Source organism: Notechis scutatus, chromosome 2, assembly GCF_049901735.1.
Source record: "Notechis scutatus isolate UNSWTSFEM ecotype Mainland chromosome 2, rNotScu1.2, whole genome shotgun sequence".
In the NCBI taxonomy this organism is placed as follows: Eukaryota; Metazoa; Chordata; class Lepidosauria; order Squamata; family Elapidae; genus Notechis; species Notechis scutatus.
Window position 1 is genome coordinate 194,770,803 of NC_142010.1, and position 26,767 is coordinate 194,797,569.

The 26,767-nt window shown below is 37.7% G+C and overlaps 1 protein-coding gene and 1 non-coding gene across 29 annotated transcripts in view; both read left to right on the forward strand.

The window, feature by feature from the left end:
- Window positions 1-26,767, forward strand: part of PTPRD (protein tyrosine phosphatase receptor type D) — a 1,313,296-nt gene that overhangs the window by 46,804 nt on the left and 1,239,725 nt on the right. The gene's annotated exons all lie outside the window — the stretch shown is intronic.
- Window positions 23,450-23,556, forward strand: LOC113417670 (U6 spliceosomal RNA). Its single transcript, XR_003371659.1, has one exon. It is a non-coding gene; the product is annotated as a U6 spliceosomal RNA (small nuclear RNA).

Consider the following 26,767-nt stretch of genomic DNA (forward strand, 5'->3'; position numbering starts at 1 on the left):
TTTGGAAAATAAATAGGGCCAATTTGGTGTGGAACAGAAAGAAAGAAAAGGAAAGACTGAATTAAAATGAGGCTTAAAGCTGCAAGGAAAAATATTACAGAAAAAATTCCTCCCTTTATGGGAGAGGCAGCTGGGCAAATGCCTTTGATTCATTCAGAATGAAGCATATGGAACTAACTCACATTGCATTAATGCAGATGCAGACAGAATACAAGGGAAGATCAGAAACAGATACACACACAGATAGATCTAACACATTCATATTGTCAGGATTCCAGCAATCGCCCTAATTAAATCATGATTCTCGAGCCAATCTTCAAAAAACTTCAAAGGATTTATTAGAGGCAACATACTGGCACACCCTGTATGAAGCCAACTCTGGCACACGTAATTTACAGTCACCTGTTACCCTGTTTTCCCCCTCCCCCTAGGTATCTCATAAACCAGATTCTCCAATTGAGCACGTTCATGGGTTGGGTGTCATCATTCACGTTCTCCAATTAAATATATTTGCAGGCAAAACCTCTGGTATGTTATCTACAATCTTTTAAAGATAAGAGTTGGAATGTACTTTTGATTTCAAACTACTGCACTGCTCTTCCAGATTTCCCCCACCCTTTTTTATGGCAACTACTAAAACAGGCATAGGAATGTTTTATGAGTTGACACATATTACACAATGGCGTATGTCCTACAATCACTACTAATAAGGAAATGGAAGTGAATTCCAGAAGCCATATCTGTATGCTTTCCCTATGGGAATAGGAAATAGCTGCTGAAACTGATTGAACTCATCTGTATATATGTACTTTAATTATGATGATAACTATATAAATCAAAACAGTAACTTCACAAATACTAATATCAATGATCACTTTAAAGGGTACAAAATAAAAGGGGCTGAACAGATTTTTTTTAAAGGATATCCACACAAAAAGTAGGAGTAGACACTAGATTTACTTGAAATAATGACTTTAAATTTCAGACAACATCCTGTTTATAAAAGGAATGATAGATTATGAATATAAGTTATATAATTTCTTAGAGAAACAACTGATGGAGTGCTCTTCTTTTATAACTTGTCAACTGTATTTGCCAAATTTAAATGGTCCAATTCCAGGAATTCTTTCCCCAATAAATATGTGTCAGTAGGTATATGATATACTTATATGCATACGTATGTGTATCTCTCTCTCTCTCTCTCTCTGTGTGTGTGTGTGTGTGTGTGTGTGTGTGTACTTTTGAGAACCATACTTTGAAATGGCAGGGCCAATACAAATATTAATCAAAATTTTATGTTAAAATTAATTAAAATTAATTGGCTGTAAAATATGACACTCTATTATAAAATTAATTGAATCCCCATCTGTCTCCCAGCCAAATCATATGTTTAAAGCACTGAATAACACATAGACCCATATGGTATTTTCCTTGCCCTTCTTCATACTGAAATAACAAAAGGAGGACAGAAAGGAAGAAGTGGTGGTGATAGGTTGGAGATGGAATTAAAAGTAACTTAGCTAAGAAGGGAGGATTGATGGAACAAAACTAAATAGAAATGAAGTGAGAAGAAAAAGCAACTGAAAGAAGAGGGAAGACAAGGGAGAGAAAGATTAAAGTAGTTCAATTGAACATATAGATGATCTTCAGTACTTTCAGGAATTATGCTTACAAATTACTTGCACTTTCTACCTGTTTGTTTCTAACAGTATCTTTTGGTCTTCACTAAATGCAAGATAACACCCAGGGGTGGGTTTCTACCGGTTCTGTCCACCTCTGTAGAACCAGTAGCTCTGAAGAGCAGCAGACATAGAACCGGTTCTATGTCTGCTGAGGTTTTTGCCCACCCAGTCTCTTACCTGATCTTTATTTCCTGATTTTTCAACTTTAGCTGCTGAACGAGGCACAGCTGCAGTTAAAAAAACAAGAAAAGAGAGCTGTTTCAAAGGCTGCTTCTCGGCACACAGCGTGCTAATGACGATTAACAGGCACGCAGCTCACAGCGGGCAGGGAAGCTGGTAAATCCCAAACCGGTAGTTAACCCTGTCATATCCCACCCCTGATAACACCCAACTACTCTCTTTCAGTTCACCTCTGATTATTTGGAGTATCAGAATTAAAAGAATTATAAGAATTTCTTTCAGAATTAAAAGAAATTATAAATAATAAGAATTGTATAGAAAAAATGGAATATAGCAAAAAGATAAATGGCCATCGAAAACCAATTATTCTAAGATTATTATTTTTAAAAAAGGAAAACAAAGAAAAAGAATCAAATTGAAAAAGCATATTCTGCTTGATGAAATAATATCTCAATATCTATAAATAAAACAGGCCCGAATCCTTTCCAGCTATTTATAGAAAAGACCTGAGAAACTTCAAGAAGTATTCCTTCCTGAAATGATCAGAGTATTTGTCTTTTTAAAACAGAGGTGGAGAACTATGGACCCTTTGTGACTTGTGGACTTCAACTTCCAGAATTCCTGAGCCAGCATTTATGAAAGTCTCTATGGCTGGCTCAGGAATTCTGAGAATTGAAGTCTACAAGTCATAAAAGAGCCATAGGGCTCAACCCTATTTTAAAACAAAGATGGTTATGATTAAGGATGTATATCTGATGAATCAGATAGTCATTAATGAAAACAGCAATGAATACAATGCATGGGATTCAAGAGTCCAAATTAATAACACCATTAGAGACAATAATCGTTCAAAGCATTTGCTTTGAATCTATCTTTTGATGGTTGAAGGAATTCATTTAGTTTTACTTGTTTTGGATTAGCAAAGTAGATTTAAATGGATGAGTTCAATAATAGCTGTATATCCTCTAAAGGTAGGATGAATGAAAACAGTAAAACTAATAAAAACCTGACTTACCTTGTACACTAATCCAAATCTTAAAACATTAATGCAATGCTTTGCCCCTGAAGTAATTAATAGTGGATGTAAATAGTTGTTCATTAAATATTTTACTATTTTCTACATTTTAGCAATACATTGGCAACTTGCGCTTTAAAGTAACCAAATAAATTGGCCATAAAAGTACAAAATGAAGATGTATTTTAAAAACAACCATTCTCTAAATCATATTCAGATTTATTTTTATGGAAAATAAAACACCTGTTTACTAAATTCTGTTGCCATAAGGCACATGTGTCCAGGACATATTTAAATAAGGGTTATTATACTTGTATGTTTTGTTCAACATTACTAAAATTAAAATAAGCATTTATGAAAGTCTCTATTTCAAGCTATGGTAAAAGTATACTATCTTTGGAGAAGAGAAATAAGTCTGCTTTCTGTGAAGAAAAGCATCTGCCTCAGTTATTCAATTAGTTATACGGTTAATTAGTTGTCATATTTTTCTTGCTGGAAAGAAACATTTCTAAAACTATGATTTGGATTTAAAAATATTTTGAACATGCTTGTAAATAACCTATTATTGGGTTGTCATCTGTATTAGCAGCACAATATCTTGGACTGGATCATTATCATAAACTACTGAATAATTTTTTTTTCAATTTCAGTATTATTTTGCCTTATTTTGATATATTCTTTCATTGACATGTGCCAATACGTGACTAGATTAAAAAGTTCAGTTTTAGTGATAGATTCGGTAGTTGTTGTCAGCTAATGGTTATATCAGCTTGAAAAGTCTCTTGCATCAAATAAGGACAGACAAGAGTTTGAGAACACAGCTATGACAGAATCTTAAAGAGGAACTATACCAGATACGGTAGCTATCTTGGTGACTAGAGAATTTCCTACTTGTATAGTTTTGTTGCCTAGACTGAGTTATTAGTAAATCAGTTTGATCAACCAACTACTACTGTGGTGAGTATCTGGAGAATTTAAACTCTTCTGTGATGCTGGAGTTTCAGATATTTTTTTTAAGATTTCAGTTTGGCTGCAAATGCCTCACTTGAATGTCAGAATGCTAAATTTCTGATTTATTTATCAAAGATTGAATGTGGTTATACAGGTGAAACTTGAAAAATTAGAATATCGTGCAAAAGTTCATTTATTTCAGTAATGCAACTTAAACGGTGAATCTAATATATGAGATAGATTCATTACATACAAAACAAGATAGTTCAAGCCGTGATGTGTCATAATTGAGATGATTATGACTTACAGCTCATTAAAACCCCAAATCCAGAATCTCAGAAAATTAAAATATTGTGAAAAGGTTCAATATTCTAGGCTCAAAGTGTCCCACTCTAATCAGCTAATTAAGCCATAACACTTGCAAAGGGTTCCTGAGCCTTTAAATGGTCTCTCAGTCAGGTTCAGTAGGAATCACAATCATGGGAAAGACTGTTGAGCTGACAGTTGTGCAGAAAACCATCATTGACACCCCCCATAAGGAGGGAAAGCCTCAAAAAGTAATTGCAAATGAAGTTGGATGTTCCCAAAGTGCTGTATCAAAGCACATTAATAGAAAGTTATGTGGAAGGGAAAAGTGTGGAAGAAAAAGGTGCACAAGCAGCAGGGATGACCGCAGCCTGGAGAGGATTGTCAGGAAAAGGCCATGTTGGGGACTTTCACAAGGAGTGGACTGAGGCTGGAGTCAGTGCATCAAGAGCCACCACACACAGATGGATCCTAGGACATGGGCTTCAAATGTCATATTCCTCTTGTCAAGCTGCTCCTGAACAACAAACAACATCAGAAGCGTCTTACCTGGGCTAAAGAAAAACAGAACTGGTCTGTTGCTCAGTGGTCCAAAGTCCTTTTTTCTGATGAGAGCAACTTTTGCATCTCATTTGGAAACCAAGGACCCAGAGTCTGGAGGAAGAATGGGGAGGCACACACTGCAAAATGCTTGAAATCCAGTGTGAAGTTTCCACAGTCTGTGTTGATTTGGGGAGCCATGTTATCTGCTGGTGTAGGTCCAGTGTGCTTCATTAAGTCCAGGGTCAACGCAGCTGTCTACCAGGACATTTTGGAGCACTTCATGCTTCCTTCCGCAGACGAGCTTTATGGGGATGCAGACTTCATTTTCCAGCAGGACTCTGCACCTGCCCACACTGCCAAAAGCACCAAAACCTGGTTCAATGACCGTGGGATTACTGTGCTTGATTGGCCAGCAAACTCGCCTGACCTGAACCCCATAGAGAATCTATGGGGCATTGCCAAGAGAAAGATGAGAGACATGAAACCGAACAATGCAGAAGAGCTGAAGGCCGCTATTGAAGCATCCTGGTCTTCCACAACACCTCAGCAGTGCCATAGGCTGATAGCTTCCATGCCACACTGCACTGAGGTAGTAATTGCTGCAAAAGGGGCCCAAACCAAGTACTGAGTACATAAGCATGCTTATACTTTTCAGAGGTTCAATATTGTTCTATGTGCAATCCTTGTTTTATTGATTGCATGTAATATTCTAATTTTCTGATATTGTGGATTTGGGGTTTTCATGAGCTGTAAGCCATAAGCATCACAATTATGACACATCATGGCTTGAACTATCTTGCTTTGCATGGAATGGATTTATCTCAAATATTAGTTTCACCTTTTAAGTTGCATTACTGAAATAAATGAACTTTTGCACGATATTCTAATTTTTCGAGTTTCACCTGTAACTTTATATTAGATATTAGGGCTTGTCAAACATGTTTGGAAAATGTTGCAAAAATGTTGCAAAAATGTTGAAAAATGTCATAATGTTGCAACAGTCTTATTACTATTCTCTTTTCTGTAATGTTTGCTATTTGTTTAAAATAAGTTATGCTTCAAAATCTGTGGATGAAATCCAGAGTTCTGTTTCTGCTTATTTTCTTCTGTAACTGAATGTGCAGAGCAATACACACAGACAAATACACAAATATGCATATGTTATCTGGAATGAAATTCTATTTTAGATAGTTGTACTGAAACAAAATTGAAGCAGAGAACAAAGTAATGTTTGCAATGAGGGAGAAAATCCCATTGTGATAATACAATTTTGTTTGCATGATATTAGATTTATTCCCATATCTCTGAGAATTAAATTGGTTAAGACCCAGTAAAAATAAATATTCAAAATATTGTTGCAATAAAAAGTAATTTTTAATCAACAGCCTTTTTATCACTTCAAGCACGTATAGCATGGGTTTCCAATCTTTTCTATATCCCACACCCCTAGAATGCTTCTGATATATTCTCGCACCCCTTACAAAAGTAAATAATTATATGCATACAATTATGCATATACACTATAATTTTGAAACTTCTAAACCCAAGTTTTCGTACCCCCTGGAATATCATCTCGAACCCCCAGTGGGTGCAAGCACCCCCAGTTGGGAACCCCAGATGTATAGTCATTGTTTGAGAGGCTGGAAAAATGTCTTGAGTTCTGACTCTAAAGAAGGTATGTCTATGTAATCTGGTTTCTGATTTTTTGTTTGAAATACCTCATTAATTGGGTAATTGGTATCTTCGACCCCTTCCTATTAATGGATTATGGAAAACTATTATGGAAAATGTTTCCCCCCCCCCCCGAACTATTCAACTTTCATGCATTGATGTGTATTGTAAAAAGCTCCTCACTTGTTTTATGATTAAATGACATTACATAGCTTTCAAAATAAATGGATTGCCTAAAATACACATAGTCCTCAACTTACAACACTTCATTTACACTTCATTTCGTTCAAAGTTACAACAGCACCGAAAAAAGTGATCTATGACCGTTTTTCACACGGCCGTTGCAGTATTCCCCTGGCCACGTGATCAAAATTCAGATGCTTGGCAACTGGTTCATATTTATAATGGCTGCAGTGTCCTAGGGCCATTTGACCAGCTTTTTGACCTTTTGACAAGCAAAGTCAGTGGGGAAATCCAGATTTACATAACAAACATGTTACTAACTTAACAAATGCAATGATTCACTTAACAACTGTAGCAAGAAAAGTTGCAAAATGGGGTCAAACACACTTAACAAATGTTTCACTTAGCAATATAATTTTTGGGTTCAATTGTAGTTGTAACTGTAGGACTGCCTATACCAGGGGTCGCCAAGCTTGGCAACTTTAAGAATTGTGGACTTCAACTCCCAGAATTCAAATCTCAGCTTATGCTGGCTGGAGAATGCTGGGAGCTGAAGTCCACAAGTCTTAAAGTTGGAGAATTGGAGACCTCTGGCCTATACTGTAATATATTATGTAAGAGCTGCATATAATTCTTTAAAATTGATGCACTAATAATATATTACAACATGTATGATATTGCTAATAATACTAATAATATATATGAATTAAAATTCATGTCTTAAATTTGGGTGAATCTAAATAATCCCATATAGATTCACACACACCACCAAATAAAGCTCAGATATAAATATTAATGCTGATTGCCATTTAAAGATGATTATTAATAGTTAATGGCTAGGTCACAAATAGAAGTGTCTTGGTTTTTTACTTTTTCTCAGACATAAAGATCTTCTAATAAATTAGCTTACTAAGTCTTCTTTATGAAAAAAATAAATTGATTTATATTATCCTTTATAAAACATAGCTGTTCTTATATCTCATTAATGTAGAATACTCAGCATTCATATAAATGTTATTACTTGCCAAAGATTGGACAGTCATCAAAGTTAATATGCTGATGCGGAGACAGCCATAACAGAATTAACTTGAAACAAGTAGAGCTTCTTATTGCACTTTGGTATTCCATCTTTGTTTAGATATTAGAACATAGAATTATAGAGTTGGAAGGGACCTCGCAGGTCTTCTAGTCCAGGGGTCTCCAACAGTGGTGGAATTCAATTTTTTTTACTACCGGTTCCGTGGGCATGGCTTGGTGGGTGTGTTGTGGCTTGGTGGGCATGGCTTGGGCATGGCAGGGGAAGGATACTGTAAAATCTCCATTCCCTCCCCACTCCAGGGGAAGGATATTGCAAAATCCCATTCCCTCCCCACCCCACTAACCTGCTTTCCAGCTCCATTCTCCTGTGCAGGGCAACAAAAGAAGACCCAGCCAATCAACTGGGACTTGGGAGGCAGAAAATAGATGGGGGCCATGCCAGTCAGAGGTGGTCTTTGCCGGTTGTCCGAACTACTCAAAATTTCCACTACCGGTTCTCCAGAAGTGGTCAGAACCTGATGAATACCACCTCTGGTCTCCAACCTTGGCAACTTTAAGCCTGGAGGACTTCAACTCCCAGAATTCTGGGAGTTGAAGTCCTCCAGGCTTAAAGTTGCCAAGGTTGGAGACCCCTGTTCTAATCCAATCTTTTGCTCAAGCAGGAGGACCTATACTATTTTGCATTAATGGTTGTCCAGTCTCCAATGATCAAGCACCCACAGCTTCAGGTCCTGTGGCCTAGAGGTGGAGCTCTGGCCTCACAATCTGGAGGCTGTGGGTTCAATCCTAGGTAGAGGCTAATATTTGGAATAGACTCTCCTGCTTCAGCAGGTGGTTGGACTAGATGACCTCCAAGATCCCTTCCAACTCTGTTATTCTATGATGCTATGGTGCTTCTGAAGGCAAGCTACCCTATTGGTTATTTGGAATGTTTTAGCTTCACTTTCTCCACATATCAACATGGAAAATAGTGGTTTATTTTTCATGATTGTAAAGTCATATCTACATAATACGACCCTGGTACCCTCAAAATGTGTTGGACTGCAATTCCTAGTGGACCACATTGCCTTGGAATCTTGATAGAGGGTCACCACCTCTTTGTCTTATCTTCCATGTATGATGAAATTGGTCAATTCTGCAAGCTTAAAGAAAAGATGGGGTATATTTCTGCCTCTTTAAAAGAAACAGTACTGAAAAAAAAACCCACAATTTCTTCACCCAGACAATCCTTTTTTTAAAATATAACTTTCTTAAACTAATAAAATACAGAATGATGGGGGAAAAGTTAAAAAGAAAAGCATGACAAAGAAAAATTAATGGTGTAATAGAAAAATAATATACAGACTATGTCTTTTTGAACCACCTCCTCAGCTAGCACAAAATAGTAAACACTATTTTGATACAAAGACAACTAAAGCCATCTTCAGGCTACTTAACAGGAGAATGTATAATACCTTAGAGGTCATATAATGAGGGCATTTCTTCAGCAAATGGAAGGCAGAGTATTTTTGTGCTGGGGTGTGCTCTCCGTGTTTATAGGATGGGAGAAGGCAACTCTGGAACTCCTGGCTAGAATGGACATTACAGAAAAAGTATCTTCATTTCCAAGGAGCAAAGTCCTTATGGCTTACATCCATGGGAAAAGATTGCAATTTTCCCACCATAATTGAGCAGATGTCAACACTTGGAACTGCTATTTTAAAAAGTCTTCAGCCTGAGGATAAAGCCTATTCCTTTTTTCCCCCATCTAGTGATAGAGATGAAGAGAATGTAGTTGCCAGAATCCCTTTATTATGAGTCCTCTTGAGAGAATTCATTAAAGCCTAGGTTGTGGAAACTTTTATTAGTTTTGCCCTAATAAAGTTTAGAATTGCCAAACTCTATCTCTGTGAGTCCTAAATAATTCTTCCTGCCTCCTGCAGCATCCCTCTGAGGGAGATGGGAAAAATTATTTACAACTCTTAGATATCCAAAATGGATATTTCTTTGATTTTTGTAATGTAAATTGGTGACAATTTGTTATTAAGTTTCTTTAAAAAAAAACTTTTTGCAGAAGTAGGAAGGTAAAATGAGTCAAATTATCTAAATGTAGAAGGAAGTAAACTGACATCTTTCATCTTTGGAAATACTGGTTTTCTGGCCAATTTGATTTTTATAGGTTTAAGTTAAAGGGTTGGAAATAACCAAGTTGTTTCATACAGAGTTGACTTCTTGTGTTGTTTATGTACATTATGCTTTACTCATGTATTAAAAGATGAGAGAGTTACATTTTGGACATGTCTCTGTTTAAATAGTTCTTATTCTCATTTGCTCTCTACAGAGAGTCATATTGCTTTGTCTTTTCATTTTCTTTTTTACTCAGTCATCGTATATAATATGTATATGTTATATATCTTTTGAGCTTCAATGTTTCATGTATTTGATGAAATCAGACCTGCCCTGAAAAAGCCATATTAAAAAAAAATAGGGTTAGCGGTGACAAGTTAAGACTTTGTTTATATTGCACAGTGATGCCTCTAGATCTAATATCTTTAAACTATTGAAAAGTTCTCTGACCATGATGTTAACTTTCACCATAGTATTTTTATTCTCACCTATTTGCATGTGTTAATTTAAATAATAAATAAATATGTTCTTTATAAACATTAAGAAGCAAATGAAGACCAGTATTTGTGAAACTTAGTTAAATTGTGTTTAAAAATACATATTACTTTTCAACTAAACACTAAAGCGCTGTTTAGTTTTCTGTGATTTCTTTTTCAAAGAATGTTGTCTTCTTCATTTTTTTATAACCTTTAAATCATAAGACTATTCCACTTAGGTCATGAAAGTAGTACCCAATTATTTCAAGCATTGTTATTACTTTGCTCAGAAACAGAAAGTGCATCATCATCATCATTGTATTTGCAGTCAAAAAGAAAAGAGAAAAAGTAATTTTAAGGAACAGAGATATCTACTTTCTATTTCTACAGTACTGAAAGACTGTTTATATTGCTTAATGCCAGGAATAAAAGTTTGCTATTCTGTCAGAGAAATCCATTACACAAATAGCCAAACATTAATCAGGGATGCTTACAGATCACTGAAGCAGAAATAATGACATAGTCCCCAGAATGTATTTTTTAAAACTATAAGCAGAGCGGGAAGAGGAGAGGGAAATATGAGCAGTGATCAAATATTTGTTAAAAATGTATGAGATAGGTTCATATTTGCTGATACAAGATTTTGTGAAATGTTTGTGATTTTAACAAAGGACCTGTGTAAAATAAAACCTTGTCTCTGTGTTATAGTTGAATACAATAATAGAGTGCAGTAAAGCTTTTAACTGAAAGATCTGAAGGCGTGTGTGTGTGTGTGTGTGTGTGTGTGTGTGTGTGTGTGTGTGTGATTGTCTGTGAGGGAGGGAGGGAGGGAAGGAGGGAGGGAGGGAGGAAGGGGGGGAGAAGGCAGAAGACAGACAGATAAATGTTGCCAAAGACAAATATTGCTCAGGCATAACATTAAAAATTATTATAATGGCACAAAAAACAACTGTTAGTTCAAAAGATAAATAATTGTAAGAAATAACATTCATATAAAAGTGTTCTCATTAGTTTTTATAGTAATTCAGTAACTAAACATGACATCTTAAAAAGTTGAAAGTACTATTTTCAAGATGTTTCTCATTTTTTTCAAGCACAAATAAATTTTTCCTATTTTATTTTAATGTATAAAATAAATTCCACAACTTCATTTCTGTTCACATAGTTTATATTGTAAAAGAGGAGTGCAAATTCAAATCATAAAAATTTAGAGCAGAGTTCATACCTTCTACTTTGTATCTGTCTACCAATCAGCCTAACTTCAATACTTGGGAAGATACTGGAAAAAAAATAATAAAAAACAGATAGGTGAACATCTAGAAACAAATAAAGTTATAACTAATAGCCAGCAGGTTTGTTAAAAATGTATCATGTGAAATCAATGTTATTTCATTATTTGACAAAGTGACTAAATTAGTAGACCAGTGAAATGCTGTGGACATAGTATACTTAGACTTCAGCAAGGCATTCTACAAAGTAGATCAATGTTCTTCTTGGTAAACTAGAAAATGTGGGATAGACAGCATCACAACCAGATGGATTTATAACTGGCTGACAAACCGTACTCAATGAGTAGTCCTTAATGGTACTACATTTATATGGAGAGAAGTAAGCAGGTTCCATCTTAGACTATGTACTCTTCAATATCTTTAAAAATGACTGAAATGGGGGACTTGAAGGGGAATTCATCAAATTTGCAGATGACACTAACCTGGCAAGAATAAGCCAACACTCCAGAAGACAAGCTTAGGATCCAAAAGGATCTTGAGAGACCTGAACAATAGGCTCTATCCAACAATATGAAAGTTAATGTGGAGAAAGCACATTAGGCAGGAAAACCAAATGTACAAGTACATATTAGGTGAAACCTGGCTCAAAAACAGTAATTGTGAGAGGGACCTTGGAGTGCTAGTGGACGATCACTTAAGCATGAATCAGCAGTGTGCAGCAGCCGCCAAAAAAAGCTAATACAATCCTTGTTATATAAACAGAGGCATAGAATCAAAACCAGGTGAAGTATTAGTACCGCTTTATAAATCCTTAGTAAGATCACTACTGGAATACTGCATCCAGTTTTGGTCAGCACGTTACAAAAAAAGATGTTGAAACTTTGAAAAAAATTGCAGGGAAGAGCAACTAAGAACATTAAGGCCTGGAGACAAAAAACATGTGAAGAACATTGGCAGGAATTGGGTATGGCCAGCCTAGAGAAAAGAAGGACTAGGGTGACATGATAGCAGTTTGAGGTACTGCCACAAAGAAGATGGGGAAACTTATTTTCAAAAGTACCATAAAACAAGACAAGAAACAACAGATGGAAAGTAATCAGGAGAGCAGCAACCTGGAATTTAGGAGAAACTTCCTAACAGTGAGGACAAGTAACCAGTGGAACAGTTTGCTTTCAGAAGCTGATAAAGTGATCTTCATCACTGGAGGTTTTTAAGAAGAGACTGGACAGCCACCTGTCTGAAATGGTATAGGGTCTTGTGCTTGACCAAGGGCTTGGACTAGAAGACCTCCAAGGTCCTTTCCATCTCTATTCTTTTTTTTTTTTTAATAAAGTTTTATTTGGGTTTTCAAACACAAAATACAAGTAAAACATCTTTTTTGAAAATTTCTTTATACAGACACAAAATTCAATTTCATGCTCCTTTTTGTATTCTATTCCGTATCTTATACTACTTTACATTTTCTATATAGTTTTTCCCCTCTTTTAATTTTCTCAATTTTATTTTGATTATCTCATCTCAATTCAAATCATTATATTTATACTTTTGTCTGTTCTGTTTCAATTTCATATTATCTTTTCTCATTAAACAAATTTTATCCTGTAGTTACTAATTGGAGTATGACACCTTTATATCTTTTAATTACATCCATTCAACTCTTATTTAAACTTCAATATATACCTTAAGTTTATGACCTTCAATATAATACATAATACATAACTTCCAATCGAATTCTGCTTGGCACATTCTTATAATACACACTATATTCTTTAAAAAAAGAAAGAAAGATTGTAAGTATATGTAATTATAAACCCTCATTCCATTCCAGTTCAGTTCTATCATTAATAATCATTAAAACCATAACATCTTTAACACTTCTTTTCAATTAAATATCATACTTCCTAAAAAACACATATAATCTCCATAATTAATTTTTCCCTTATTTCTCTTCACATATGTTTTATAAATCATTAAATATACCTTTTGTTACATTTATTTATTGACAAGCATTCCACTGAATTACGATAGCTATTTTATCAGACATTTTAATCATACATTGTTTCATATTTTCTAAAATTATTTCTACTTCTAATATAACCATACTATCTTATGTACCTTTGCAGAATCCCTTTTTCCATTAAGTTTTCACCCATTATCTCTAAATAGACCCTGTTTCTCTATATTTTGCTTCTGTCCTTTATAACTTCTTTTCCTTTCTTTCTTCCCTCTCATCTTCTCCCTCCCCTTTTTACCCCCTTGTCTCTCTAGTTCTAATTCTCTCTTCTGCATTTCCCTCTTCTGTTGCTTTCTGATTTTATACTTATTTTTCACTCTATTTTTTTTAGTTGTTTTTCCCAATCTTAAACTTTCCATTCTCTTTCCCCCCTTTCCTCCCCCCCCCATCTAAGATTACTTGTTCATTAAAGATGGCTTCTTCTTTGTCACAATCTTCTTGTTCTCTGCAGGCATTTCTTGTTGTTTCTCATAATTCCAAATCTCCATTTCTAAACTCTGAAATACGAAGCCAAAAGAACCTCTCCCTTCTTGTGCATCTTCTTTGTACTTTTTAAGTTCCATTTTCAGTTCTTCTAAAAGTGGAGCCATTTTAAACAGTTTTAAACAACCACCCGATTGATTTTAGTCATTCAAAACAATAACCAAGAATCCAGAAATCATCAAGTAATCCAGATAGTCCCGAGTTATATCTTCTTATTTCGACTTTTTCGACTTTCTCTTCCTGGGGTTTTTGTTGCGATATTTCAGTTAGAATGTATCTTTTGGAAGTCTTGTTGAGATTTTGCTATAAGTTCTTTTTTAATTCCAGGCAGTCTCCTCCCTTCCAGATCCCACTCTTTTATTCTTTTTCTCTCATTTCCTGTTTTCAAAAGCTTTTAATTATCCAGAAATCTTTATTATCCCTTTGACTTTTTATTTTCAGCATTAAATGCTATTGATGTCAAAGTGGATTTTTTTCCAATTTCTTGCTTAAGTCTCTTAGCTGTCAGTATAGGAAAAGGAGAAAACCAAATCTTTTCCCTTTTCTCTCTCCTTCGCAGCTTAAAAATCTTCTTAGGGAACAATATTATTGTTTTTTAACAGTTTCAATTCCAGGGTACCTTATTTGTTGCTTTTGCTGTTTGACCTGGTCAACCAAAACTTTCTCTTCTTATCTTCCTCCTGCACATTCTTTTCCGGTCGAGTTCTTCTTTGTGGTTGCCATTTCTGACCACCGCTGCAACCGCCTTCGGTAAAGGGAGTAATGGCCAGCTGGGGAGGAGAGATGCAGCTCTCCTCAACCCTGCAGGCAGTCTCCCCCCTCTTCACCACCTCTACGGGGTGGCTTAGCCCTGAAACCAGCCGGCTCGGGGTGCTCCAGCGGCGAGCATGGATCGAAGCCTCGCAGAGACGAGGTTTTGGTCTGTCGCTGAAGAAGCTCAAACCGGAAGTCCCTTTCCATCTCTATTCTGATTGTTTATTATATAATTCCTGGATCCCCAGCATCATGTCCTGGATAACAGTTCTCTTTCTGCTAAAACATTCCACAAAGCCCACAAAGCTCCTTGCCTTATTTTTTTTTATTTTTATAATTAAATAAAATAATAGGTAACAGGTATTCTGTACAGTTATGCAACTGTTTCAGGCATTATAAGTCCAACTATGTCTCTGAGCCCCAGATAAATTTCTGACATAGGCTTAGATTAATCGTCAGTGACTTCAGTTCCATGCTTTGTTTCGTTTCTGCTCATTTTGTGGTTTACCTATCATAACAATCAGTTGTAAACATGCCCATAAAATGCTCTCAGTATTTAAACTGTAGTCACGGTCAAATAAAGTTGAAAACCCTGTTTTTCACTCATTGCTCTTGGATGTGCTTGCACTGCCATAGGCTTTGGTGTAAAGAAGTGTTGGGCTGCAGGGAAATTATTGAAACCTTTCCTTCTCTATTTTGCATGCTTTCACATTCTGGTTTAATTCACTGAAAGCATAATAGTCTATAAAGAAGAACTGCACCAGAGAACCCCCTGGGGATTTTAATAACAGTCAAGTGTTCATTTTGCCACTAAAAGTGTGGTGTGGTGTGTGTGTGTGTGTGTGTAGCAGGCCGTGGATTGTATGAATTTAATTTTACTGAAAGATATAGGATGCTAGTAGCTGTATTTCTGAAAGTTTTTGCTTGCAACATTGGTAAGTAACTTGGCAATGATAAAAATGCAACAAATAAAAAAAGAAGTTAGATTTAGAATTTGCTTTATTGAAAAGACAAATGTTTGATATTACAGTGACAAATCAAAATTCAGGTAAATTTAGGTGGCAAACCCATCTTGAAATTATGGAGATTTGCAATCTGCGATTATGAGCACTACTTGGAAACATGAGATAATCATATATTTAGAATAAGGATAATGCACCTGGGCATTTTTTTTTGTCATTTGAGTAATGGTACCTCTCATAACCACCCAGAAGCCATTATGACTTCTTGATTTTTAAAACATAACTTAATTTTCTAAAAATTAAAATAATGCATTCTGTTAACAAATAAAAAAATCAAGGTAACAGATAACAGATAATCAGAATTGGAAGGGACCTTGTAGGTCATCTAGTCCAACCCCCCACCCAAGTGGGAGACCCTACACCATTTCTGACAAATGGCAGTCCAATATCTTCTTGAAAGTCTCAACTGATGGCGCTCCCACAACTTCCGAGGGCAACCTGTTCCATTGGTTGATTGTTTTCACTGTCAGAAAGCTTCTCCTTATTTCCAGGTTAAATCTCTCCTTGTTCAGTTTCCATCCATTATTCCTTGTCTGGCCTACAGGCACTTTAGAAAATAGCTTGACCCCTTCCTCCCTGTGGCAGCCCCTCAAATATTGGAAGACTGCTATCATGTCTCCCCTGGTCCTTCTCTTTACTAGACTAGCCAAGCCCAGTTTCTGCAACTGTTCATTGTATGTTTTAGCCTCCAGTCCCCTAATCATCCTGGTTGCTCTTCTCTGTACTTTTTCTAGAGTCTCAACATCTTTTTTATAATGTGGTGACCAAAACTGGATGCAGTACTCTAGGTGTGGTCTTACTAAGGCTTTATAGAGTGGTATTAGTACTTCCCTTGATCTTGACTGTATCCCTCTGTTAATACAACTTAGGATTGCATTAGCTTTTCTGGCTGCTGCAGCACACTGCTGGCTCATATTTAGCTGGTTGTCCACTAAGACTCCAAGGTGGTGAATATTACTTAAAAAATCAAGATAAAATCTAAATCACCTCACCTTGGTATGGAACTCTGAGTTCTACTTCACTGTATCATACGATATATATGCATGTAGCTCTTCTCAGCAGTATTTATGATGCTTTTCCTAAGAAATATGGATTATCCATTGCTTTTTAAAGGACAGTGTTGCTGAAAAATACAGGTAGTCCTCGACTTATGACCACAATTGATCCCTAAATTTCTGTTGCTGTGACACATTTGTTAAGTGCGTTTTGCTCTATTTTATGATCTTTCTTGCCAGTTGTTAAGTGAATCACTGCAATTCTTAAGTTAATAACACAGTTGTTAAATGAACCTGGCTTCCCTATTGAATTTGCTTTTCCGAACGTCACAAAAAGTAGGTCACATAACCCCAGGACACTGCAACCATCATAAATATGAGTCAGTTGCCAAGCATCTGAATTTTGATCACGTAATCAAGTGGATGCTTGCAACAGTCATAAGTGTGAAAAACACATATCACTTTTTTCAGTGTCTTTGTAACTTTGAATGATCACCAAATGAACTGTTGTAAGTCAAGGATTATCTGTACTGGGTTCTGACAAATGGCAGTCCCACTTTTAAACAAATTTGCTATACAATTTTTCATTTTTTTAAAAAGCAATAAGAGGGTTTATCAGGAAATGTATGGAAATTGCAGCACAATTGTAAACTAAATCAATCAGATTTTTATTTGTGAGAAGTAAGGCCTTATTTAGGCTGTTCACCATGGAATATCTTCATTCTTTGATTTTGTTATTCTCTTCCATTTTTTTCTGTTTGTTTTTGTTAAGATGCGTGATATGTGTTTGGGGATTACAGGAGGAAAAACAGCATAAAAACAACAAAACTGCCTTTTAATAATTTGGTTTTCCTTTAGAGATTTATTTATTTATTTGTTTGTTTGTTTGATTTGTCAATCACAAGATAATAGGCATAAGTATAAACATGAGTACAGGAAATGGGTACGAATAATTGGGAACAATAGAACAGGGATTGTGCATTTATGCACGCCCCTTACAGACCTCTTAGGAATTGGGTGAGGTCAACAGTGGATAGTTTGAGGTTAAAGGAGTGGGGTTTTTTTTCCTAGATTTCATTCACGTACTGAAATTGTTTGTTTGGAGGATACTAAGGCTTCATAGTTCTAAAGCATTCAAGTTGCCTGCTTTGCTGGAGCAAGACATTAACATGATAAATGTGGTTCTCATATAGGGGATGAAAGCATAGGACGGTGTCTCTTAGATAGACTCAGCTTGAGGGGCTGAACTTAATATTTATGATGGATGATAGAGCTTGGAAACTGCCATTTCACTATTTCCTAGACAGACTTCCAGATCCAGGAAAGGACTTGCATCATTTCCTGTTTTCATGAACCATTACATCATCACTTGGGGTGGAAAAATCATCTTTTGTCTGGAGAACATTTTTATTTATTTATTACAATTTCACTGCCTACAAAATTGCCTAAAAATGAATTTGGTACTATGATACATACAGAATGGCACATATACTTTTAGGTTTACATAAATAGTTAACTGGAAGAATGCAAGCCTGCCTTTTATTTTTTGTTAAAAAGCATTTAAATTAATAATTTATTTTTGCTTGAACAGTAGAAAGAGCTATCTCTATGTTTAAAATTGTTCTTTCTCAGTGCCACTTTGCAAGAACTAAACTGTGAACTTTTTAGCAATTATTTATGTTGCATGTCCCTGCAGATCATTTCCATTAAGATAGATTTTGCTGCCTCAATTCTCTGTGGAGATGTGCTAATCACATTGAAATCTTTTGCTGTGGGCCAGATCTCCTGGTGTGTACCATATCCAGACACTTAACAATATTGTTCAGGAAGAACTATTTATAGATTACTTGCATGTGTTCATATTCTTGAAAGATAGACTATGAGAACTACTTGACAGAAAGAAATACAGTGTTTTAAGAGAGGTAGGGAAAACCTTCAAACACAAACATGAAGAAATGTATATGGATTTTACTTATATGTGGACCTGTGTAATTTTCTTGTACATTTGTGAGTATATATGGCCTGTCTTGCTTTTCTGTAAGAACCACAGTTCCTTTTCTTCCTTTGTTTCATTATACTTCTCGTGCAAACTGTTCACAAAATGTCACCATATAGCATTTTTTAAATGTTTGTACATATGTGTCTCAATAGTGAAATGAAATAACTCAAAATCAGTAGCTTTCTTTTAGCTTTTGTTGAATTCTCAAAATTAACAAGATAGTGGATGGACAGACGGATGGACAGACAGACAGATAGACTATTTGGTAGGGGAGAGTGTGTGCTATTATGAAAATGACAGCCAGCAATGGGAATTGCTTCTCCTACAGAAATTTTAAAATGATGTGTAGGACATGACCAGGTGGAGCCCAAAGATGGAGTTAAACATGTCACCAGTTTGGAGTTGGTATGCTCCCACAAGAGACCTAAGTATGGTCCCCCCATGAATTCCATTGACTCCTATCAGACACGAATTTGCCTTGACCATTAGTAGATCACATTCTTGTGTAGATACAGCATGTAATAAACTTGAAGTGCTTTGAACTCAACTCCTGCTCCTGGTTACTTGTGCCTAACGTGATCAGGATATAATCACCTCTATTCAAGGTAGATACAAATTAACTCCCAGTCATAGACTATATCATACTGTTCTCCACCTCAAATGAAGATTCATTGGGAGTCAGATGGCATAATAAATGGTAGTAATAAATAGGTAGAAAAAATCGTAATAAACAAAGATTGAAGCAAATAGAGAGCATTCAGTTCAGTTTTCCATTAATCCCAAAATTACTTTACATGTTCAGTAATATTGGAATGATAATTCATGAGTTTTCTTTAAAAAAAATAAACAATTGGCAATATTTTTAATCTTTATAAGTATGTCCTTTTGACCAAGTTCTGCTTTTTCTGGGAAAGTATTTCTGGGAAAGTGATTTTTGAACAGACCGTCGGGTTTTTCAATGTTGAAATCTTGAACTAATGTCTGCTGCGGTAAGGTCATTGTCTAGCAAACCACACAGATTTAATATAGAATGCACTTTAACTAAAAAAGTTGAGATTTATGTTGTTTACTTTTCTGTTATTGTAACATAGCAATTAAAGCTAAGAAATGACTGGATAGTAAGTAATAAAATAGATGCTCTCAGTGATCTCATTAAAATTTTATAGTGTTTTATAATAACATATAGGATGATATTGAGCTGAAAAGAGATTGGCAATAGGAAGCTATTCTTAGTAAAAGGATTAGTGTATATAAGGCATTTTTTTTAATGACATCAGCAATTAGATTTGACTGAGGTTAATGTAGAAATATCAACTATTGATTCAATATTGGAAAAAAGTATGACAGCATAAAAATTTGCTTAAAAGTAGATATAAGGATGCAGTAATTGATATACTATGATTCATATCTTGCTTTAATATAGAGTTAACATACATACCATTAAAGGAACTCAATATAATTGTGTTGCAGCAGTCATAATACTTTTACCAGGGCTTGTCATATGAATAACAACTTAATTGTATCCTGGAAGCAAGTTCAGTTAGTTATATGAGTAGCATAATTATACTTTTAAATCTTTGGGAACTAATAGGCCAATCCTGTGGTATTCATTTTGTAACTGTTTGACAATTGGTCCACACTTAGGACCAGTTGCAGTATCCCTTGGTTATGAGATTTGCAAACTTCCCTGTCAACTTGTCTAGAATGACAATAAAAAAGCTGGCATGGAAGGTCCCAAATTGGTGGGGCAAGACTTTGTTATCTGACACTATATGGTTAGACCAAGCCAGCCACTCACGCAATCCCATACACCCTCCTTGGTGCCCACTGTACTGCCACACACTTCCCAACTCCTGCCGCATCCCAACATGCCCTCCCCAACATATGCCACACCCACACCCACCCTCCTCATGACACTGTACCACTTGCACAAACCCCTCACAGCATCATAAATCTCCCCAACCTACATTGCATCATTTCTCAAATTTCATGACTTTGACAGCACCTTCATGCACCTTCCCTGACCATTGCTGCACCTCTTGTGCATCCCCTCACATCCTCTCTGATCTATAGCTGTGCTGTGCTTCTCCAGATGAGCTGTTCAGAGCATCCATTGTTTGTTTGGGATGATGCTTCTGTTGCTTGTTTGATAGGCTGCGCTTTAATTGAGAGGACGCTCCTCCTCCTCCACCGGACTCCTCCCTAGCGTCCCCAGTTTTTTGCTCAGCCTTCGTGGATATAGGCAGCTTAATTTCCTTTCCCTTGGCCGGAATAGCAAAGGCTTCAAAAGGAGTCAACAAAAAGGTTTGCTTTTAAACTCTAAACAACTCCTTTAAGGCTTTTAGTTTCAATGAGTCAAGCAGCTCCCTACAATATATAACTCGAGCCAAGGGAGCTCACCATAGCTTCAGATAATGATCTCTCGCCCCCAGGACGATCAGAGGTGATAACGCCTCAGCCACATGGCTAACAACTCACATTACGATCTTTTCAAGCCGAGCTGCTACGATCGTCGCCGCCCGCGCCCGACGGGAGAGGCTCCATTTTAAAAGGGTCCAAGGCTTTTTTGTCTCCCCTGGGAACACCGTCTGGGGTGGGGGCATCAGCACCCATCTGCCCCACTGTGCCTTTTTATTCAAGGGGAAACTCTGCAGTATCGACTCCCCACAAGGCATGGAAGTGCTGCTGAGCCGATTTAACTCATTACGCGCCTAAAGAGATAATGGCTGGCGCCATTGCAGACCCACTAACCATGCGGTAGTGATCTGCATTTTATTTCTGGAACTGTGAGAGGCTTTTCTTTCCCCAAGCAGGGGTCTCCTTCCTGGAACCCGAGGGAAATCACCCTAATACATATGTGTGTATAGATAGATAGATAGATAGATAGATAGATAGATAGATAGATAGATAGATAGATAGATAGATAGATAGACATAGATAGATAGATATAGATATAGATATAGATATAGATATAGATATAGATATAGATATAGATATAGATATAGATATTCAAATATAATTATTCTATTTTGGACCCTTATTCATTTAGGAGGAAACTGTTGGCTTATGCCCTCACAGAATTAAACAGCAGCACCACAGCGAGTACGAAGGCTCGTGTCCACCTGTGCAGGAAGCTGTCACAGGCCTACATCTTATTTCAACCATTCCTCCTTTCTAGGCCTATGAGGTGTTCCAAATTTGGCTAATATTAATAACAAAATAATAATAACAATAATAATAATAGGAACAGGAATAAGGATTCAATATTCTTACATAAGATTATACAAAACTGGGGAGCATTGTTTTAGGGTTCCCTGGCCATTGCTGCTTCAGGCCCCTGGGTGTGCCAACCGCCCAACATTTCAGCCTCATTAACAGTAAAATTTAATAAGCGGTCACAATGGCAAGCGGCAGTAGTTCAAGACCCATGTCAAAATTCTCAAACCTCATCTCCTCCAGACCTACTTCGGCTCCAATCCCCCTCTGCAACCACCTCTGAATTTGTCTGTGTAATCCAGATGTAGCGCAGCTGCACAAGATCAGGTAGCCCATCTAGATCAGTACAAGTGACTCGAAGTGCCTCTGTGGCCACATTGCTCCAACAGTGGCCAGATTCTGTCAAGATAATGACTTATCGGAAAAGATCCCCGCAAAGATGAGACTGTGGATGGAATTAGCAATACGCCAATGTATCTCTGCGGGGGTGCAGCATACTGCTCTGAACAACAGAGCGCTCCTTCTGACTGGAATTCCCTATAACTCCGGTCATTAAGCAGGACAGAGCATCCTTATCCTCAGGTATCTCTCCACAGGAGATTCTGTAGTTTCAGATATACTCCCGCAAGGTATATAGAAGAAGCAAGGGCTATTGATCGGGTAGAGGCAGAGGACTCAGAGTTCTCCTGCTCAAATTCTCAAATTTTAGTTAGATTCGCATCGGCTCACATTAAGAGGTGATGGTTGATGCTACATCTTGATGACAAAAACAACGCCGGCATCATTTTGTTTATAAGAATTCCATGGCATTATCTGTTGAGAGGCCACTTTCCCTCACAAGGATCTCCATGAGGGTCCAGGGGACATTTATGCCGATTATGGACCTCTTTCTGAGGTTGACTATTGGGCTTCCTTTTAAAGTTGGCAACCCTCACAGAATTCTAGCAGCACAGTAACAGCGAGCACCAAGGCCTGTGTCTGTGTCGGCACGAAACTGTTGAGGGCCAGTGACAGCAGGATCACCCAATTGCAATACAGGTCCTGAAAGGTGTTCTCTATTTGGCCTCACAATTTGATTCCATATTCAGTCATCTAATTATGAGTTTGGTAACAGCACAACAATTTATGTTAGTAGCTGTGCACAGATATAACAAAAATATTATCAGTAATAACAATATTAATGATATCAATATTATTATGAATAATAACATAATAACAAATTGAATTTACCAAAACGTGGGGGAGAGCAAATATCAAGAGGATTCCCTGCCTCTGTTTACATCAGTCCTCTGAAACAGTCAACAGTCCATTAATATCTCATACACATATAGATATATAGATATAGATATCTCACCTTGTGGGCTTTAGGTCAGAATCTTCAAGGGCAACCAAAAATACCCCCAGAGGACAATAAACCAACTCAAAGTAGGTCAAAACGTCCTAGAGAGACCTCTAAGGCAACAAAGGATGCCAAGAGACACCAAAATGTGTTAGATGAGCATATCTTAAATTTAAAATAAAATGCATGAGGGAGGTTGAACAGAAGTCTCAGTCCTCTTCCCCAGCCAGGCTGGTCCCAGTTCCAGAGTGCTCGCTTCAGCAGCACATATACTAAAATTGGAATGATACAGAGAAGATTAGCATGGCCCCTGTGCAAGGATGACACGCAAATTTGTGAAGTGTTCCATATTTCACCTTGCCTCCCTCCCTGGATCTCTCAATGGATCTCTCCAGGAGAGCCTCAGAAGGACCGGTTGAACCCAGGCCTTCAGCAGCGCTACTTGCCTGACAGACAGTTGTGGGACCACACCAGAATTCCTCCTCCCAGAGGATATCCCTGACAAATTGAAGGCCTGGGGGGACATGGCAAGAGGCATGAAGAGGCATTGCAGCCGAGGTACAGTAGAAGTTGATGGCTAGGCAGCCTCCACAATCTGACCTCGATTCTCACTCGATTTAGTTACTATGCAGAATAGACCTTCATTACCAGCAGGTACCTCCTTCAGGGGAGTATTATATAATCCAGTTACACATTCACAAGATGCACAGGATGAGGGAGAACTAGAGACCAGATGGAACAGGTTGAGGAAGGGTCTACTCACAACAGTGACCAAAATCTGTCAGAGACGGATCCCCTAAAAAAGGGGGGGCATGTCAGACATTGAAGGCATTAAGCCAGACCACCGACCTTCAGGTCTGTTTCGCCCTCAGACTTTTTTCAAGTCTCTGTTGTTTCAAAAAACAAAACCTACTGCCTGCCTTGATATTCCATTCCCCTCGGCCCAACAATCGTTACTGTAAGGAGGGGGGGGGGGTCAGACGATTTAATCTTCTCCCAACCAATAATGTAAGAGGAAGTCATAACTGTCCCACAGAGGTTCTTGGACCTCATCCAGAAACAAGGGGTCTCTTCAGTGGCGTATACCTCTCTTACAGGATATTATAGAAAATTTTAAATTTGGTTTCCTCATTCTGCTAAATTTCTCATCACCACGATAGTAGATAAAACAATAATGGCAATTATCCTCCTCCTCTGTAATTCCAACGGAAGCAGAAGAGGCTCTCAAGTCAAAGGATATACAAGGTCGAGTTGTCCCCATGTAGGGCATGTCGATCTGATGTGAGGGCCATAAGAGCGGAGTCGGCCACATTCCCCCTTTTTTTTTACTAGATCTGGCTGTCCATCTCAGGGGAACACCTGTTAGACGGCAGTGTTATTTATATGACATTTCATTATGACATTTCATTTCATTTATATGACATTTCAGGTTGCTCCGCCATCTGAGAGAGATTATCTCAAATTCCAATATCAGGGCACACAAGGATGCCACAAAACTCTATTAAATTATCTGCTCAAGCCAGGGCATCTCAGGTTACTCCTCGTCTACTGCTATGGCTCAGACATTGGCAAGCAGATATCACACAACTAATGGAAGCATGCTTCCTCCCCAATATATGGAGATAATTTGGTTGGTGGTGCCCCTGACCTATCTCTGATAGAGACTAGAAGCAGAAAATAAGTTCCTCTGTTTTCATGGACCCCAAAATAGTCCTTCCTAGCTTTTTGGAGGGTTTCTTCATTCCCTCTACCAGGACTTTTTCCCTCCAGACTCCAGGGACCGTCTGGATGCATGAATCACCAACAGTCAGATAGTTTCTGATCTGGAGATAGATACTGAAGGGGAGGGCAAAGCAAAAGAATCTCTTGAGGAGCATGAAATAGAGATCTCTGAGGCACAACATAGGCCTCACGACTGTGCCCCTATTGGTGGAAGGCTCAAGCCTTTCACGGACAGATGGGATGCCTCTACCTCTGTTTCCTGGGTTAGAGGTATCAGAAGATTAGGCCTGGCTATAGAATTTCCATCCTCTTCCCAGAACCTTTGCATTACTTGCCCTCTCTCTGGGGATCCTGTTAAAGGGAGCATGATGGAGACAGCTATTGTTCATTTATTGGAGATCCAGGCAACTGACCTGTGGCACCAGATCAGCAGGGGCAATTTTAGTTTTAAAATGACTTAATTGATCCATAGTTCATAGGAGGCTTAAGATGAGTATACTGAACTCCATACTTCTGAGCTTCAGAAAGGGCGATTTTCTACCCTCCATTGACTTAATGGAGGCCCATTCCCCACATTCCGATTAGATCCTCACATAGCAAAACTCTTAGTTTTTATTATAATACTCAATGTTTTGAATACATTGCACTGTCCTTTGGGTTGTCATCTGCCCAAGGTTCTTACGAAGGTTCTGATTGCTCTGGCTGTCCATCTCAGGGGAACAGCTGTTAGATGGCAGTGTTATTTATATGACATTTCATTATTATCTTGTTCATATAAACAGGCAAAGGGGAGGCCTTAGCATCAGTCATCACTAGGAGAGACTTGCAGTCCATCTCTCATCACCCACGCATATGCCATTTTCTTGCACGGGGCTACAATCTTACAGCCTCCTCTAGTGCATTGATATCACACGTGGGACCTAAACAAGGTCCTTACTGCACTCAAGAAAACTCCCTTTGAGCGCATGTAGACCATGCCTCTCCATTCCTAATGTACAAGGTGGTTTTCTTGGTTGCCATTACATCGGCCAGTTACATCTTGGATCTAGTAGCCTTGTCAGTTAGACAGGAGCTCTGTATTTTTCACACAGACAAAGTGGTCCTTAGTCCAGATCCATCTTTCACCCATAGATAAATTTGGGTTTCCACAGACCATAGGAACTAATACTCCTGTATATTTGTCTAAAACCAACATAAAATCTGGCACGACAATGCCACAATCTAGATGTAAGGCGAGCTTTCTGCATATATTTCAACTGCACAATGTGTGTTAGGAAACAAAGGTTCTTTTCATTTCTTTTCAACCACCCACCATTGGGTGCAAGACCCCTTCCTCAATGACCAGTAAGTGGCTGAGAGCACAATTCCCAAGTCCTATGAGACACAATCTCTTCCTGTACCCAGGGGCATCATTGCTCATTCGACCTGGAGCGCTGCGATGTTGACAACATGGGCCACAAGCTCTAATAGAGAAAATTTACAAGGCGACAACATGGGCCTCGCCATCGCCTTTTATTTAGAAACTATTAGAATGATGTCTTCGCCTCTACGGAGGCTGCCTTTGACAGGAGAGTGTTACAAAGGGTCCATAGGGACCAAGAAAAAGGGGAATCCGAACCAGACGGAAGCCCTCCCATAGGACACGCCAAGCTTTGGTATGTCCCAAACAATGGATGCTCTGAACAGCTCATCTGGAGAAGGAGCATTGGTACTTACCTGACACGCCCTTTCTCTGTAAGCTGTGAAGAGTATCCATCCCCACCCTTATTCGTCTGGTGGGATGCTATTCCGGCCAAGTATTAGAAAGGGTGAAGGAGAAGAAATATTTCATCACTTCGACTTCG